This window comes from Felis catus, chromosome B1, assembly GCF_018350175.1.
Source record: "Felis catus isolate Fca126 chromosome B1, F.catus_Fca126_mat1.0, whole genome shotgun sequence".
Taxonomy (NCBI): Eukaryota; Metazoa; Chordata; class Mammalia; order Carnivora; family Felidae; genus Felis; species Felis catus.
The window spans coordinates 202,325,925-202,344,366 of record NC_058371.1 but is presented as its reverse complement, the minus strand read 5'-3'; the positions used below and the strand labels follow the sequence as shown (position 1 = coordinate 202,344,366).

Here is an 18,442-nt window from a genome sequence, read left to right as displayed (position 1 = left end):
CGCCGGGCACCGTCCTTCCCCTCCTCCGTCTCCTCATCCTCCGGCGGAAATCTGCCTGTGCCGTGAGGCTAAGGTCAAGCAAGGGCCGTGTCTCCATGCTCCTCGACGTCTGGTGTCATCGGGGCGTCCCCGACGGGCCTGGCCGCAGCTTCCCCTGCCCACGCCGCCAGCACGGATAAGGCGCCCCGGGGAACGGCCCTCCTCGTCGGGGCACCGGGCGCCGACCCGCTTCTCTGCATCCCGCCAGCCCGAGTGGTGATCCCGACCGGGCCGCCGGGGGCACGGGGGCACGGGGCCACCCCTCCCGTTCCTGCCGGCCTCCTGCCCAGCCCGAGCTGGCCACCCAGCTGGCGCGAGCCCCCCGCCGCCCCGCCTGGTGCCGTGTCCGCTCAGGCCGGGAGTTTCTGCGACGAGGATGCCGCTGTCCGGCTCACCTGCCGGGGCTGGACATCAGGTGCCCTCCTGAGCCCTTCTGCTCCCAGGCCCCGCCTGCGGGTCGTTCTGGGGGACCGAGATGGGCCCCAGCCGCCCCCAGCACATCGAGGCAGGCAGCTTGGGGTGGGGAGCCCTGCCCCGGACTTGGGACACTGCGATTCAGGTCCTGGCTTTGCTCACTCACTCTCTGGTCTCCGCCCACCTTCTAGAATGATCCACAGACCGCCCTTGCAGGCCCTTCCACCTTCTCCCCCTCAGAGTCTGGATGGACACGGGGGACCCAGTGACGGCTGCATGGACCCCCCCCCCAAAAGAGTGTCAGCCCATGGCTCCGCTGTCCCCAGGGGCTGCTTGGAGCCCCTCTGGGTTCCCTCACCCGTCAATGCTCTCCAGAACGTTCTCTAGGCTGAGCTCTGATGAGGTGGGTGGGCGGGATTTTCCTGGAGTCCGAGCCCCCGCTGGGCCTGCTGAGTGACCTAAGGGCGGTGGCTCGGCCTCTCTGGGCTTGGAATAGTCTGCCTGTAAAGCCCTGTGTGTGACTGGAAATGGCTGTTGTCACCTCAGCAGAGGGTCTGAGTGTGAGGAACAGGCTCATGTCAGAGAAGACCCCGTGTGGGAATACTGAGGGGCCTGGTGTCGGGTCACTTGGCCCTGGGACACACACTCTCTGTTTCTCTTTCCGCCTCTGACCTCCCGGCTCCTGACCGAGCACTCCAGCATCAGCCCACGGGCGCGGCCTCTTTCCTGCCATCTCGCGGCCCCCAGTGCCCTCTGCACACCGTGGCGCCTGGGCCGACACTCCCACCGGGGCACCCCGTGGGCCGGAGACCCACAGGCCAGCCTCGGCCCTGGCTTCCACGGGGCTGCTGGAGGCCCTCAGACTCATCCCACCCACACCTGTCCCCTCCCGCCGCCTCACCAGCCAGGCCCGGGGCTCCTCCCTTCCTCCTCTCTGTTCCTGTCCCCCCTCCCTTGTCCAGGACTCCAGGGTCTGGGTCTGTCCCCCTCCTGGCCTCTGCCTCCGTCTCTCTCCCTTCTCTTCCTCCTTCTCCTGCTCCCTCGGGAACATTCTGGAGCAACTACACAGTCCCAGTGTAGGTTTGGCCTCCGACGCTCCCTCTAAGGACCTTCCCCTTGAGGCTGCTTGCAGCCTGATTCCCACAAGAAGGGAGGCTTGGGGTGGCCCTTAGGGTGGACCCACCGGCCCCTGCGTATCCCGGGTCCCCTCTCTTCTGTAGGTGGGATGGCATTCGCGGGGGTGGGGGCACCTCAAAGGGGGAAACTGAGGCAGAGATGGGCGTCTCGGGGGTGCGCCCTGCCCCAGTCCTGTGTGACCATGCGGAGGCTTCAGGCCGTGACATGTCGGAGATCAGATGTGCTTTGGCAGATCCAGGCCGAGCTGCCCCCAGAGCGGCCGCCAGGGCACAATGCCCGCCCACGGGACCCAGGTGGGCACTCTGCACACCCACCCTGGCCCAGCCGGCGGCTTCCTGTGAAAGGGGAGCCATCACTGCACTCTGCCCAATCTGTGGGTCTATGGGCAAGAAAACGGATGGCCGGAGGGACCTGGCCCGAGTCTCGGGGCGGGTGGGCCTGAAGCCCAGAAGGTGGCCTGATGGTGGTGGTCCTGCTGGTCCCGTCTGTCTGTCCCCCTCCTGCACCCACCCCCGGCTCATGGCTGGCATGCAGGGCGCCCCTCAGCACAGCCACTGTCCCTCGACACCCCTCCTCTGAGTCCTTCCAGGGGTGCGGGCTAATTGTGGCTACAGTGGGGGCGGGACAGCATGAGCTTCAAGGTCAAGTGTTCCCCACCATTTGCACCGAGAGGAGCAGTGGGTGGGGGTAGCTGAGCCCAGTGGAGGCGCACACGCATCAGGGGCGACGCGGAGAAGGGGGCCATGCAGGTGCCGCGTGGCTGGCGCACTGCGGGGACCCGAGGGGCTTACAGGGGCCTTGTTTCCAGAAAGTGCTGCCACCCAGACTGCAGTGGGCTCGACCCAGCCCCTCACACTCTCCTCCACGAAGTCCGACTGATTGTCACCCCCGGGTGACAGCTGAGGACGCACAAGTACTCGTTCGCGAGACATGTTGTTGGGTGTCGCCTGCCCTGGCGTGGCGACCCTCTGTGGGGGGCCCGCCCGGGGCCGGCGGAAGCCACACATCCACGGGGAGGCTCTCAGCCCCTTCCCCGTGGCCCCGGACACGCTGGCGGGTGCAGGCAGCAGAGGGAGGCAGCAGCCACTAGCCAACGTCTCTAAAAATGTGCGTTTCCGTACTTCCTTCCAGACGTTTCTACATGTAATTTTCCACAACGACACTACACGGTGCGTCAGCCGGTCTGGCACTTTCCCTACCGCTTAGATAAATCGCCCCGCAGACAATCTCGCGTGGCGAACGGTGCTCTCTGGCGAGGAGGGTTTGAAATACGGAGGCTGCCCGCACCCCCACCCCCGCTCCCCTGGTTCTCACTATTGGGAGGGATGTTCCGATAAAGCGGGGTGTCCCTCGCGGTCCACGCCACAGTCACACACGGGGCTCTGGGTCAGTTTTGCCAAGCCGAAAAAATGTGACGTCAACAGCCACGAAACAAAACCCCAAAAAACCAACCCGGGTGATTGACCAAGTCATTCTAACTTCTTTACAAAAATCGAGAAGCCACCCGGAAGTGATTGTCGCCGGCTGGAAAGTATTGCCGAAATCCACGCTTTTTAGTCGCCTCTCACTTAGAGGCAGTGCTAACGTTTCAGGAAATGCCCACATTAGCACAGGCTCGGCGGGTGCTAAGCCTTTCACACACGCAGTGCTTGTCAAGAAATTGAAACAAATGTTTGGTATTAAAGAAACTCTACGTTATGGGGGAATTTCATATGTTATGATTTATGCGTCCGTCATTCCAATCACCTTAAATAAGAAAAATGTTGGTTTTCAATTGCCACCAAGAAGTATCTGGTCTCCTTTAGATGAAGATTAACCACACAGAGTGACGTCTGGGCTCTTCAGGCAAAGCTAACACTTTCCTTATTATGTAACTGATAATTCAGACAAGATTTAATCAAACAACCCATTCCTAATGCCCGTTCAGTATTAGATTTCTGTTTTGAATTTGCGTCTATTCATGTAATATCCAGAGAGACTATCTGTCTTCTGGTGAATGTTTTTAAGTTCGACATTTTCAACTTACATACAAGAGATAATTCAATGAGTGAAGTTAAACCAGTGGAAACAGGTAGAATGATCAGGGTTTTTCTCCCGAGGTAAGGAGATACAAGGTCTGTGGTAAACAAATAATAAATACACTTATTAAATATATTTGTCATATATTTAGATATTTATGAATATGATTGTCTTATTATATTTCGTGTGGTGATAGATTTGGGTTTTATTATTATATTTTACAGATTTGGGTCAAAAAAGTGTTTTTTTAATTTTTATTTATTTATTATTTTTTTAATGTTTATTTTTGAGAGAGAGAGAGACGGAGTGTGAGCAGGCAAGGGGTAGAGAGAGGGAGACACAGAATCTGAAGCAAGCTCCAGGCTCCGACTGTCAGCACAGAGCCTGACGCGGGGCTCGAACCCACCAACCAGGAGATCATGACCTGAGCCGAAGTCGGATGCTTAACCGACTGAGCCACCCAGACACCCCAAAGGTGTTTTTTTTTAATTCGCTCATACCTCTAAGCTTGTTGTGAAACAAAACACATTTCCGTTCAGACGTGTAATGATGTTTGTGGGACCACTGATCATTCCTGATTTATGGACCCACCGTATTGATCTTGGGAGATTCCCGCCTGTTTGGTGCTTTTTTTTTCCACCAGAGGACAGAGAAGGGAAGGTGATCAGCGGAAAGTGAGGACACGGGAAGGCAGCGAGCCACCGGGGCGTGGGAGGTGGGGGTGCATCGGTCTGGGGGTTTCCAGGGCAGACTAGCAGCTCTCAGCTCTGCAACTCTGGACGGTCACTGGATCTGTTTAAATCTTCGTTTCCTCATCCAAGAATTGGACGAATACTATATGCAGCATTGTGTCTTACAGGAGTATCGTGGCAGTGAGATGATAAACGTGTACATTCCTTGAAAGCATGAAATACGACAAACGTGAGGGATGATCATTAATTAATTATCACCTGTATGCACTTGACTTACTGAGTACCTACTATGTGCCAGACTGGACCAAGAAGTGTATATTGGGGCACCTGGGTGGGGGGGGCGCCTGGGTGGCTCAGTCGGTTAGGCGTCTGGCTCGTGGTTTCAGCTCGAGTCATGATCTCACGGTTTGTGGGGTGCAGCCCCGCGTCGGGCTCTGTGCTGTCAGCGTGGAGCCTGCTTGGGACGTGATGGAAATGCTGGCGCTGGGTCTGCCCTCTTGCGTGAATGGCTGTAGGAAGACACAGGCTGGACGAGGTCCCCGTGCTCAGGCTGTGGACAACGGGCAGCAGCGAAGAAAGACCAGGGAGGATTTTGCCCTTCCTTCTCAGTAGTTGATCCAGCGCACAGACAAGGTACAGCAGCACTGAGCATCATCACCCCCCTCGACCTCACTGACATTTACAGAACATTACACCCGACAACTGCAGGACACACCTTCTTCTCTAGTGCTGACGGGGCATCTGCCAAGATAAGCCACGTCTGAGCTATCAGGGAAGTCCGTAAATCTCAGAAGACTGAAGCTTCACGGTGTATGGTCTCTGACCACAGCAGAATTAAATAAGAAATAATAATGAAAAAAAGTATTTAGAAAATCCCCAAATATCCGGAAACTAATCGTCTTCTAAATAACCCATGGGTCAAAGAATAATTCACCAGAAAGATTCACCAGATTCACCAGGAAATTCACAGATTCACCAGGAAAATGTGGGGGTTTTTTTTAATTAAAAAAAATTTTTTTTATATTTATTTTTGAGAGGGAGAGACAGAGCGTGGGCGGTGGAGGGGCAGAGAGAGAGGGAGACACAGAATCCGAAGCAGCTCCAGGCTCCGAGCCCTCAGCACAGAGCCCAGTGCGGGGCTCGAACTCATCAACTACAAGATCATGACCCTAGCCAAAGTTGGACACTCAACCGACTGAGCCACCCAGGCGCCCCAATTTTTTTTAATGTTTATTTATTTTTGAGAGAGACAGAGACAGAACGAGAGTGGGTTGGGGCAGAGAGAGAGGGAGGCACAGAATCCAAAGCAGGCTCCAGGCTCCAAGCTGTCAGCATAGAGCCTGATGTGGGGCTCAAACTCATGAGCTGTGAGCTCATGACCCAAGCTGAAGTCGGACGCTTAAACAACTGAGCCACCCAGGTGCCCCGAAAATGTTTTAACACAAATAATCATGGAAACATAATATCTCAGAATTTCTGAGATTATGGTTAAAAATGCTTATAGTGGAATATATTTCTTTAAATATCTCCATTAGACAGGAGAAAGTGGTTTGAAATCAGTGATTTATGTTTATGTTATGAAGCAAAAAAAAAAGGGAGAGACGGATACAGGCAAAGGGAATGAAGGAAGTATTAAAGAACAGAAATAATGAAATAGAAACAAAACAGAAAATGTAAAAAGTCAGAAATTTTTTCTTTAAAAAAAGCAAAATAATTTAATAAACTCCTAGAAAGGCCGATCGAGAAAACAAAGTTTACCAACTTAGAAAGTGAAGACAAAAATCTCACCGCAGATCCCAAAGTCACTAAAAAGATAAGGAAATATAAACTACCTGAGAAAGAAGGTGGAAGGAAATTTTCAGAGGCCGTAGATTGTGGTGATGGTTTCACAGGTGTATGCTTATGTCCAAATCCATCAAATGTGTATATTAATGATGCACAACTTTTTGTTTTCAAAAAAAATTTTTTTAGGGGCACCTGGGTGGCTCAGTCGGTTAAGCGGCCGACTTCGGCTCAGGTCATGATCTCCCGGTCCGTGAGTTCGAGCCCCGCGTCGGGCTCTGTGCTGACAGCTCAGAGCCTGGAGCATGTTTCAGATTCTGTGTCTCCTTCTCTCTACCCTCCCCTGTTCATGCTCTGTCTCTCCCTGTCTCAAAAATAAATAAAACGTTAAAAATTTTTTTTTTAATTTTTAAATAGAATAAAGCAGAATAAAACCCATATGCCGATATTTGATAACTTATTTTCAAGATTCCTTGAAAACTATGTTATCAAACTGACTCAAGAAGAAATAGGAATTCTGAATAGCTTTATAACTATCAAAAAATTCAGTTTGTTTCCAATACCTTCCTACAAACAAAATTCCAGGCCCAGATGTTTTATCAAACTCATAAGAAAGAAATAATGTCAATGTAACTCAAAATCTCTCAGAAAATAGCGGAGAAGGAAGAAATGCTTTCAACTCATTGGTTTTATTTTTGTTTTTGTGTTTTTGTTTTGTCTTTTGGAGGCCAGAATTGTCCTGATACCAAAACCAGACAAAGGAATTACAAGAAAACCAAACCAATATCTTTCTTGAACATGAACCAGATCATATCTTTTCTAGAATAATATCTTTTATGGTATTCAACAAAATATTAGCAGATTGGATTCAACTCTAGTGAGATGACTATAGGGTTTATTCCAGGAATGCAAGGTTGAATCAAGATTTGAAAGTCATGTGATCACTGTGTTAGCAGAATAAGGAGGAAATCATACGATCATTTTTACAGAGGCAACAAGATCATTCTGTAGGATCCATTCTTCAAAACTCATTCATGATAAGAACTCTCAGCAAAGTAAGACGAGAAGATCTCTTCCTCAGTTTTGTGAAGGGCATGCATGAAAACCCACAGACAATACCATCCTTGATGGGGAGTGACTGGATGTACCCCTAAGCATGAGAACAAAAGAAGATGTCTACTCCACCACTCCTGTCTGTCCAAGATTGTACAGGACAGACTAGCTAATTCCGTTAGGCAAGAAAGAAAAATAAAAATAAATAAGCAAAAGGCATTCGTGTTGGGAGGGAAGAAACAAACTCTATTTGTGGCAGCATCATAAGAAATCATAAGAAATCATCAAAAATCTGCTCGACTTAATGAGTGAACTCTGCAACATTGCAAGATACCTGGTCGATATACAAAAATCAGTCATATTTATCCAAACTAGCAAAGGCTTGGAACTTGACATCTTTTTCAAACCTGGAAGTCAAAGTAAAATAATTGTAAAAACCGTCTGGAGTAAAATAAAAGTAATTAGGCATAAGTTTAATGACAGGTTTGTTAGACCTCTGTACAAAAACTCAAAACATTTGTGAGTGACAGATCTACATAAATGAAGAGACATACCATATTCATGGATTGGAACATTCAATACTGTTAAGTTGATTCTTTCCCCCTCATTAATCTGTAGCAAGGGCTTGCAAACTATGGCCCTCAGGCTGGCTGCCCATTTTTGTAAGTAAAGTTTTATTTGAATACAGCCACACCCATTAGCTTATATATTGTCTACGGGTGTTTCTAACTTCAGTGGCAAATTTGATCACTTTCAACAAAGACTGTATAGTCTTCAAAGCCTAAAATATTTACTATCTGCTTCTTTAGGAAAGTTTGCCCACCCCAATGTGTGGGTTTAATGCAATCCCAATCAATAACCCCAACTTTGTTGTTCATTGTAGCATTGGTTTTACTTTGTCAAGGTTTATAACATGCATGAACTCTTCTTCAATCTTAATACATGTATTTGTTGAGTGTGTAAAACTTGATTCAATGCTTACCCTCAGCTTTTTGTTTAACTACAATGTTCCCAATCCCGAGGTTTTTAAAATTTCAATCATCTTTTACCAGACTTTTTTTTTTTTTCAAAAAGGCCTCTTTCCCACAGGAAGGGTCCTAAATGCCATATTTTCTGAATTCTTGCATATGTGGATATTGACATTGCCTACGTTTTTGCCTTTAAGCTCAAGGGCCATCTTGGCTGGGTATAGAACTGCTGGACAACATCTCTTCTCCTTGCCGTTTCTAGTCATTGCTCTGCTCTCTTCTGGCATCACGTGCTGCCTTTATTACAACTTCTCCTGTTACGTTTGGTTGGCCCGATGTGGCCATGGAATGGATGTGGTCCATCCCAACAAGGACGTATGGCTGCTCTCTGCTCTGAATTATCTCATGCTTGAGAATGTCAGACTGTTGCCTTCAGAATGGAGCAACTTTATAGTGTCTGCTTTTTTTTTTTTACACTAGGTTATTCCTCCCCAAGTTCCTGCTCCCAGAAATTTGTTTTATGGCATTGAGTGGTGCTACAGAGTCATTTGGTAATAGCTGAACTTGTTTTTGCAGGCTGGTTGCCTGAAGACATCTCTTTTCCTTTGGAATTCAATAAATTTGACCAAGATTTGTGTCAATGTGACCCGTTCTTCGTCACCTCAACCTGGAAAATGATCAGCTGCTTAGTTTGCAAACTAGTCTTTCCTTTGTTTCAGGGAAATTTACTCTGTGCTATCTTATCATCTAATTTCTGATATTTTGTATGTAGTTTCTGTTCCATTGGTGGCATCTCTTGCTTTGTGGAACGGCTTTGTCCCTCTGTTACCTTTACTTTTGGCCATTTTCTCAAATCCACACACACTATTTAAAAAAGGTAGACCCTGGAAAACCTTGTGTCTTTTGGGACCCTGCGGCCCTTGCTCCCAAGGGGTTTCCTAGATGTTCCATAATATGGCTTCTGCCATGCCCAGGTGTAGTCAGGAGCCAAGTCACGACATTCCAGGGTCTGTGTCTCCCTCGGTTACTTCCGTGGAGACATAAAGTAACTGCCTGGATTCTACCAGCAAGCTTTGGCCAGTTTTTCTGGTTTGTGCCTTTGCCACACTCCCCGGTTGGAAAGTCCTTACCCCGTCCATCGCCATTGCCCGCCTACGTGAATAGCACCGAAAACTGTCATCCCAGCAGCAGCATGGACAGCGGGTTGCAGGGAGGTCAGCTGACTAGGACACATAGCCCTTCCAGCAAGAAGTGAAATGCCACGGAGATGGAATGGTGGCCCTGCCTGGGGGATGGGCGGGAGGGCCAGGTGTGGTGTGTGTGATACCAAGCTGACAGTCGGTCGAGCCCTGCCCCGGAAGCATCTCCTCGGTGGGCATGCCCCGGGGTCTGGCTTTGGCTCCCATCTCTGCTCAGCCCTCGATGCCGACGCAGCCCTGGGGTGAGGGCACTTCCCAAAAATGGACAGTCTGTGTGCTTCTAATTAGACCTCTCGCTGGTCACCAAGCTCTGGGCCTGTCCCCTCGGCCTCCAGCAGTCTGCTTCCTCTCCATTCCACATGGTAAGGAGCTGACCTCCCGTGGGCCGGGGGAAGGGGGCATAGACCCTTCACGGGCTGAGAACGAGGATTCCTCATCCCACGACCCATCTGGCACAAACCGCGTATTTCTGTGTTAACTGCTCTGGGATAGTTGTCACAAGAGTGGTGACTCAAAGTCATAATTCCTGTGTGTGCGACATTGAGATTCTCTCCCTGCCCGGGATTTGCCCGGCACCTGTCCTGGGCTGGACTCAGTGCAAAGGACCAAGGGCGTGTCAGACCAGGCTCCAGTCCTCAAACTCACGGCCCATGAGTCACCTTTGCCGGTCTCCTCGGGCTCAGGGATCACAGTGCCCCTCGCCCCCACCCCCCATCCTGCACACGGTCTGCCCGCTGCAGAGTGCCGGGTCTGGGCCCCACTTCCTGCGGGAAGCCCCATCTCTATCAGGTAGTTCTTTGGTGGAAACCAAGTCAGGGTGCCTAGGGCAAACGGGAGCTTCCTGGAGGACCCGGCCAGGCTCATGGGACTAGGACAGCTGAACATCACAGCCTTGGGGAGGGAGCCCAGACTCACCACGCTGCCTCCTCCCAGGGGCCCCGGAGCCCGGTTTCTGGGATGGAGAGCCTGACTCTCACGCCTGTCTCTCGGCCCCATGGGGACGGAGAGACGAGGTGAAGGGTCGCTCCTCACAAGAGGGACGCCGGGAAGGGGGCCCTGGCATCTGCCCTGGCCGCAGCCGCTCGGGGAGCCCGCAGCACTCTCTGTTCCCACTGGCTGCGTGGAGAAACCCCAACCTGGGGGCGACCCCAGAGCTCAGCATCACGTCGTCCCTTTGTCTCGCTAGGTATTGTCTCGTGACGAAAGGCTCCAACCAATCACGAGCTCTCTCCCCAGCTTAGCGGGGACTGCCCCAGGGCAGGGGCTGTGTGACTCATGGCCATGCCCAGCGCCCTGCACAGGAGGGGCTCCGCGAATGCAGGCTCATTCATCAGTTAGTATTAAACTCTAATTGGCATTGATTTGTGCAGCACGGTAACAACCAAATGGAGCCTCCCGGCTGAGAGGAGAATTGGGAAAGCGGGGAGCCCTGGTCTACTCCCCACGGGATGCTGTGCGGGCCTCGGCCAGCGCCCGCCCCCCCGCCCGGGCCCCCCCACCCCGGCCCGTGCCTCGGTTTCCTCTTCTGTAAAATAGTGATGACAAAAGTGTGTCTCAAGGGGCGGAGGGGAGGGTCACGTTGGTCACTCTTGTGAAGGCTTCTGCAGTCCTTGGGCTAACATGACTGATAACCAGAGGGGGCTTCAAACCACAGACATGGCAACTCCCACAGTTCCGGACGCCAGAGTGAAAATCAAAGTGTCAGCAGGGCCACCGCCCCCCTTCCCCCTGCAGAGGCTCCAGGGGAGGGTCCTTCCTGCCCCTTCCAGCTGCTGGGGGTCGACGCGCGCCCGGGCTCGTGGCCGCAGCCCGCCAGTCTGGCCTCCACCCCATGTGGCATCTTCCGTGTGTCTTGTAAGGACCCCAGTCACTCGGCCCAGGGTCCACTCTAACCCATCCTTGCCTTCACCACACCCGCAAGACCTCACTTCCAAACAAGGTCACGGTCTCAGGTTCCGCGTGAACATCACTGTGTCACGGTCCCCGACTCTCAAAGCCGCCCTGAGAACGTTCCCACCCGCCTCCTTCACCTCCTTGGAGGCTGAGGGCCTGGCTTCTGCCCGGGAAAGCCGAGTCCTGTCTTCAGACGCCACACCCAGCCTGGGACCCAACCCTGGCTGTGCCACTTCCTGAGACACGGAAAGTTCCGGATCACGCCGGGCACGGAGCGTGCCTGGAGACGGTGGAGTCAGGGTGACAGAGACAATGCCTGCCCCCAGGGCTGGGGTGTGTGTGAAGCGTGGTCTCTGCACAACCCCAATCCCATCAGTCCAGGCATCGGCAGGGAGTGGGCGGGGAGGGGCGGGCTCAGCCTCAGGACAGCACTCCTCCCTGCAGAGCACCCCAGTCCACACCAGGGGTGAATTCTGAGGTCTGAGACAGCCCTTCGCGGGAACCGGGGCCGGCCGTCCAGGCCCCTCCGCCCGCCAGGACATCTCTTCATTCCTGCGTCCCTCCCCACGGCCGTCCCTCGGGCCCCAGCCAGGGTGAGTCCCCCCGGCTGCTTCTGTCCAGGGCCACAGACCCAGCGGACCCTCGCACTGGGGTCTCATCGAATCCTAGAGACCACCCAGCAGCGGAGGCCTTGTTCTCCCCACGGAGCGGCCCCCGGAAGCAGAGGTTCATGGGACAAGAGGCCGGGCCTGAGAGCGGCCTGCCGCCCTCCCGCCATTGTGGCCCCAGTCCTGCCCCGGCCCCTCTGGTGACTCTTCCCGCGACTCCGGCTCCGACTCCGACTCCGTGCGGTGGCTTCCCACACCTCCTCTTTGCTTTGACGTCAGCCCCTCCCCTTGGTGGCCAGTGTGGCTCCAGCAATTTCTTTGCATGGCTGGGTTCCATCTCTTAGTAGCCGGTGGGGAACAGGCCAGTGGAAGGGGGGGGGGGGCTTGGCACCGAGCCCCTCCCGGCACCAGGCCCCCCTCAGCACTTGGCAAGACCGCTTGCCTGCTCCCCCCAGAAGAGGCGGACCCCCGTGTGGCCGGGCCTCGGGCCCCTCTGCCTGCAGGCACCCTGAGGCCCCTGCCTTTGGTGCTTTGAAGGACACAGCTCTGTCCCCAGGCCCTCACCCCGATGGCGGCAAGGCCGTCCCCGACCTGTCATCAGTAATCGGGGGTAAATTAATATTTACTGAGCAGAGTCCCAAGCAGAGGTCTGGGCAGGAGAAGCCGGGGGGACGTGCCGGCCGAGGACCGGAGGCCCCGCTCCTGGCTTTCAACTCCGTGGGGCTGCAGACCTTGAGCAGAAACTCGATCCACGGCTAATTGCGGGGCCAGCCTTTCTCAGAACTCCCCTGCCCTGTACCCGCTCCAAGTGCCTGAGTGCCCTCTCTGCTCTCCTGGGCTGCAGTTGTGCACATCAAAGGGAGGCAGACAAGCCTCTTCACACCCCATTTCCCTCCGAGGGCCCCCCACCGGCAGGACCTGGACCTGAGGCTGGCCCCCCTCCTCCGCCCCTCCCCCCCTGCCGTGGGGAGAGGTCCCACCCTCTTCCCTTCTGTTCCCACCACCAGGGCCTGCTGTGAGGGAAACCGTCCCTCTCTTTTTTTCTGACCAGGAGACTGAAGCTCAGAGAGGCTAAGCAAGTTGCCCAAGGTCACACAGCGGCTTTCAAGGCAGAGCTTGGATTTGAAACTAGACTGGGGGAGTGTCCTGGGGCAGAAATGTGCTCTCTCACAGTCTGGGGACCAGAGTCTGAAACCAAGCTGTCGGCAGGGCCGTGACCCTCTGAGACTGGATAGAATCTTTCCTTGCCTTTCTCCCAGCCCTTGGCGTTTGCCAGCGACCCTAGGCATTCCTGGGCTCGCCTGCGCCCCGCCTCCACTGTGACGCGCCCTCCCCCCTGAGCGTGTCCGTGTCCAAACCTCTCTCTCCTGGTAAGGACACCTGTCACACGCAGGGTCCACCTGCTCCAGTGCGACCCCACTTTAACTCAATTACTTCTGCAAAGACACATTTCCAGCTAAGGTCACGTTCGCAGGTGCCAGGGCTGAGGTCTTAGCTTTGTGGGTCTTTTCTCACTTCTAAAAGGGGGTAACCGTGAGGACGGCTGGAAGGCGTAAAGTACGCCAGCCCCTTGCTTATGGCCCCTGGAAGGGGCCTGGGTGGGCCCCACCACCATCAGTGTCCTTCCTCTTCCAGGCCCGGGCCCCTGGGCCGAGGTGGAAACAGCGGGTGATAGCTGCTTCGCCCCTTAGGACACGCTCACCGGGGTCTGCTCCTCGCGCCGTGTGCCAAGTGGGTGGCTCAGACCCTCTGAGCCATCGCATCACAGGCCAGGGGTTAAGTGCTCGCCCCAGGGCACAGGAGTCCTCGGTGGAGGGCCGGACAGGGACAGGGGTCGCCTGACCCCCAAGCCCAGAGCTCTTTCCAAGAGCAAATTTGGCGGAAAGCTGCCCCATGCAGCTCCAGAAGTCACTAGAAGCCTCTGTGTCGGCTGAGTCTAAAGGAGTCGGCAGCCCCGGGTTACGGGAGGGCTGGAGTGGAGGCTGGGGTGGGGGCCCTAGGGGGTCGGGGATTAGGGCTGAGGACACCTGCGGGGCCCAAGCTGGGGGAGCACGGGGAGGAGGGCACTTTAATGAACAGCCGTCCGGGGAGGGGACCCTCGGAAAGTGAGGAGTGCCCGTCGCTGGAGACACTCAGGCAGGACGTGCCCTGCAGCAGGTCATTTGGACTGAGCATCCCACGGGGTCCCCTCCTGCCCTGATGGCTGGCGGGCCTGTGAAAGCCGGGAGGGGGTGAGGAGGCACGGGCTGGGTGAGCCAGGGGGATGACCCACCCCTCCGCTCCCGGCTCTCTCCCAGGGCACAGAGGGACGGGTCCTGAGCCCTAGGTCAGCTCTCCCTGGCACTCCTGATGCCCCTGCATCAGCACTGTGCCCGGGGGACCCATGCCAGCAGGGGTCTGTGCAGGGGCTGCATGCGTGGACTCCCAATTTGAGCTCACACCTCCAGGGCTAGAGGGAGGGATGGAGGCCAGAGGATCCCCTCCTGTGCCAGACCCAACCCTGGCTCAGCTGGGAAGCTCCCACAGACCGTTCCGGGCCCCGTGCGTCCCCAGTTGGCACTGGACATCCCCCGAGACGGGCCAAGCTGGCATCTGAACCGACCTTCATATAATTCTCGGGACAACCCACTATACAGATGAGGAAACTGAGGCCACACAACAACCACACCTAAAGCCCCAGCTGGAAACTGAAGGAGCCAATGTCCTGGTCTGGCTGCCTCCAGAGACAGTGTTTGGGATATTTTGTCATCGTCATTCTGTAAAGAAATGACAATTTGTGGGGAAAACAGAACAATTAAACCCAAAGTAGATCCAGGGCTGAGGCAGAAAAAGACAGACGGGGAAGCTTTGAGCTTCCTGACCGCTCCTCCGTGCACCCCCAAGCTAGTGGGGGCGATTCAGGGCACCCAGCCTCACCCGGGGCTCTGGGGCTGGGTTTCCGGGGCCGCTGGCTGGTACCTGGGGCCTGTCTTGCCAGAGTCTGTCTGTCCCTGCGCCCTCATGGCCAGCAGACCGCCTCCCCCACGGGTTCCGGGGCTCCAGCCCCCAGAGGAAGGGGGAGCTCTCTGCTCAGGCAGGCGGTGGGCATTCCCCCGTCCAGCGGCTGCCCAGTCGTCTCCCCACCCGCCCTGGTTGCCAGACCCCCGGGCGGCTCAGGTCCAGGACAAGGACCTCGGTCCGGGGTCAGGTCATTCTGCCACCGAGAACCCGCTGGCCCCCCGAGCATCGTATCACTTACACCTGCCAAGAGGAACAGTGGCCTCTCTGTCCACAGGGCCTGGGCTTTCCTCAAGGTACAGCTCCAAACGCCCCTTCTTCCAGGGAGACCCCTGGCTTCCTCCCAGCTCAAAGGAGCTCCCGCCTCTCAGGACACGCCGCCCCCCATCTCACCTCCCCCCACACCTGCCTGCTGCCTCCTGGCTGCTGCCCCAGGCGGCCACACCTGTGCTCCAGTCCCCACTGTTCTTGCTTGCTCTTGGAAGAAGGGGATGATGCTCCGGAGCACCTGCTAAGTGCTGGCCCCCTGGAGGCACAGCTCCCGTGATTCCAGAGCGTCCACCACCCTCCGATGAAACTTCTCTCAGCTCCTGGAAGATCCCGTGCTCTCCTCTGCCCGGCTTCTGCCTGGACCATCCACGCTCCATTTCCTGTCCCCTACCCCTGGAGGTGTCCTACAGGCACGAGGCCACCCCTGCCACGCACCCACAAACTCCCAGGGCCTTCGGGACTGCTCGCCCGGTAGACCTTCCCAGAGCGCCTGTGCGAGCCGAGGACGAGCCGTGTGGAGCGAGGATCCGGGCAGCACTGGGCCCGCGTCCCCCACGGGACGCAAGGCCTCCTTCCTGCCCTCCCAGCTGTCTCCCCGGGGACTCCCCGTCCGTGGTCCCTCTCTCTCCCGACCCCGGCTGCAGCCACAACACCAGCTTCTTGGTCCCCGGAGGTCGTTCTGCTCAGAGCTAACCGGGGACGGTGGCCACGTCCGTCTCTGGCACCCACGGTGGCCTGGAACATTCCGCATTCCGGGAGTGGACTTCAGGGGTGCGGAAGGCAGGGTCCCGGATGTAAATTCAGCAGCAACAGGCAAGCAGGCAGGAGGGGGGCCAGGGGCCCCTTCGTGCCATCAGGGAAGAACCTTGGGTGACCTTGGAGACCCTCCTTCCCTCCTGGGGCCTCGCTTTTCTCATCTGGGACAGGCGGGCCTGGGGCCAGAGCAGGGTCTCCCGGCGCAGGCCCGGGGGACGCTGGTGCCCCTGAGCGGAGCGACGTTCACGACGGACCCGCACGTGGGTTTCAGACTTCCGGCCCGGGAAGATTTCTCCCCAGAACTTTCACCCAGAAGAGGCCAGTAGGGGGTGAAACTGAACAAAATGAGCACACTTAACACCAGACCCGACAAACACGATCTCTTATCGAGTGGGTGTCACGGGCGCACGGTGGCACGGCCGGTCCTGGAGCGCTTTACCCAGCGGAGGCAGCGCCCGTCCCGCGAGCCGCCCGCGGCGCCCCCCTCCGTCGCCCGTCTGTCCTGCGAGTGCTTGTCCTTCTGTGACTGGCCTGTGTCACTCGCCCGAGGGTCCCCCAGACCCTCCACGGTGCCGCAAGCGATAGAATTTCCCTCCGGAGGCTGAATGCCGCCCCCTTGTCTGGACGGGCCGCGCGGTGGTGCCCCCCCCCCCCGGGCTGCCCCCCACGACTCGGCTGCTGCGAACCTGGGCGGGCGAGCCTGTCTTCGAGCCCCTGCTCTCAATTAGTTCGGGAACACACCCAGACGTGGAACTGCCGGGTCACGTGGTGATTCTATTTTTAATGTTTCGGAGGAAGGCCGTGCACCAGTTTACGTTCCCGCCAATGGTGCTGGAGGGTTCCGGCGTCTGGACGAGCTGAGCGCATGAGGGAGGCTGCCGGGGCAGCACGTGCAGGGAGCGGGGGCTGGATTCGTGCCCCGACCGCCCCGCCCCCCATTCTGACGCCACGGTGGCCCGGACGCCCCCTATTTCCCTCCCCCGGACCCCGCGTGCCCACGGGGCTGTCCGGGTGCAGGGTCCCCGCGTCCAGAAGGACTGGACGGAGGCACAGGTGCTGGGGGCTGTCATGTGCCCAGGACCCCACCTGGAGGGCGGAGCAGAGGTACAGGGGCCCTGATGGCCACAAGCCCCGGTATTTCCCTCCCTCCCTCCTTTCTTCGCCCCTCCTCCCTCCCTCCCTCCTTCCCTTCCTCCCTCCCTCCCTCCCTTTTTCCTTCCTTCTTCCCTCTCTCCCTTTTTCCTCCCTCCCTCCCTCCCTCCCTCCCTCCTTCCCTTCCTCCCTCCCTCCCTCCCTTTTTCCTTCCTCCCTCCCTCCCTCCTTCCTTCCCTTCCTTCCTCCCTGCCTCTCTCTCTCCCTCCCTCCCTCTTTCCTTCCTTCTCCCTCCCTCTTTCCTTCCTTCTCCCCCCCCCCCCAACCCCACTCCACCCTCTCCCTTCCTCTCCCTTTTCCAGGGGTAAAATGGTAACATTCTTCAAAACCATGTCTGACCTGGAGTCCAGCGGGAGCCCTCTGAAGTGGGATTTTCTGCCTCCCCTCCCCTGCCCCCCCCCCCGACACCCCCACCTCATCTCCCTGAGTTAGGACAAGGCCGTTCAGAGGCCTGGCTTGTTGATAAGCTAAGGTTTTTCTTTCGCCAAGCCTCAGGACACGGGGACAGAAGTCCCCCTTCTTGAGGTTCTGGAATGGGGGTGGAAGTCCGAGGGCATCTTGGGGACTTGGGAGCCCGTCCTTCCCTTCCCATCTGGTGAGCGGTTCTCTCTCTCTGTCTCTCTCACAGGGCTGCTTCCCTCAGGACAGTTACCTTAAGGAAAATTCTGCCTATGAGAGATGATGCCACGGTGCGATTTGACTGCCTCGGGCAAGATCGGGTTGGACATCGAGGTGCCCGGGACCCCTCCCCACAGCAGCCAGACTCCCCGCGGCGGAGGGGGGCCTGGGAACGCAGGGGCGCCCGCTCTTGGAGGTGAAAGCCCACGTGTCTCGAACTCGCCTCCCCCACCCCAAGCTCGGCCAAACCGGTCTCCCGCTCAGAAGGAGGAATTCGATCAAATGTTAATCCTCTCCACATGTAGAATATTCCAGATAGCCCCGAGCTCATAGTGCCTTTTGAACTTGTGAACAGAAATTGATTCAAGGTGACGAATTTGTAATCAGTTTATGATTGATGGGCCGCGTTTCCAGAAAGGCAGCTCTGTGTCCTTTCCTCTTTCCCGGGAAGCAAATGTGTTTCACTTTATCTGCCCTCATCTCAGGACCCGGAGGACCAGGAGAAAGAAAATAAAGTCAACTGCAATATTTAACTTGTATTAGAACAGATGCCACTTAATTAAGGGATCAGTGGAAAGGAAGTGCTAAAATCGAGCCTCGGCTACTCCCCTCCCCGTCTGGACAGAGGGCAGATCGGATGTTAAACTATTAGCGTGATTAGGTGAATAATGACTTTGGACCTAATTTCACTGCATTGGAAAGAGAGCAGGACAGGGTGAAAACAGAAACATCTGTTTGAATATTCTAATTTCAAAGGGTAATTGCAGAATTCCCCGCGCAGGCCGCCCCCACCCCTCTCTCTTCTTCCTTCCTTTCTTTTCTTTCTTGTGTTTTAATCGCAACTG

At 55.9% G+C, this 18,442-nt stretch overlaps 1 long non-coding RNA gene across 1 annotated transcript; it reads left to right on the top strand.

Moving 5' to 3' along the window:
* Positions 1-16,424: 16,424 nt before the first annotated feature.
* Positions 16,425-18,130, top strand: LOC109499487. The gene is made up of 2 exons (XR_002156762.3): positions 16,425-16,931; positions 17,608-18,130. It is a non-coding gene; the product is annotated as an uncharacterized LOC109499487 (long non-coding RNA).
* Positions 18,131-18,442: the final 312 nt, after the last annotated feature.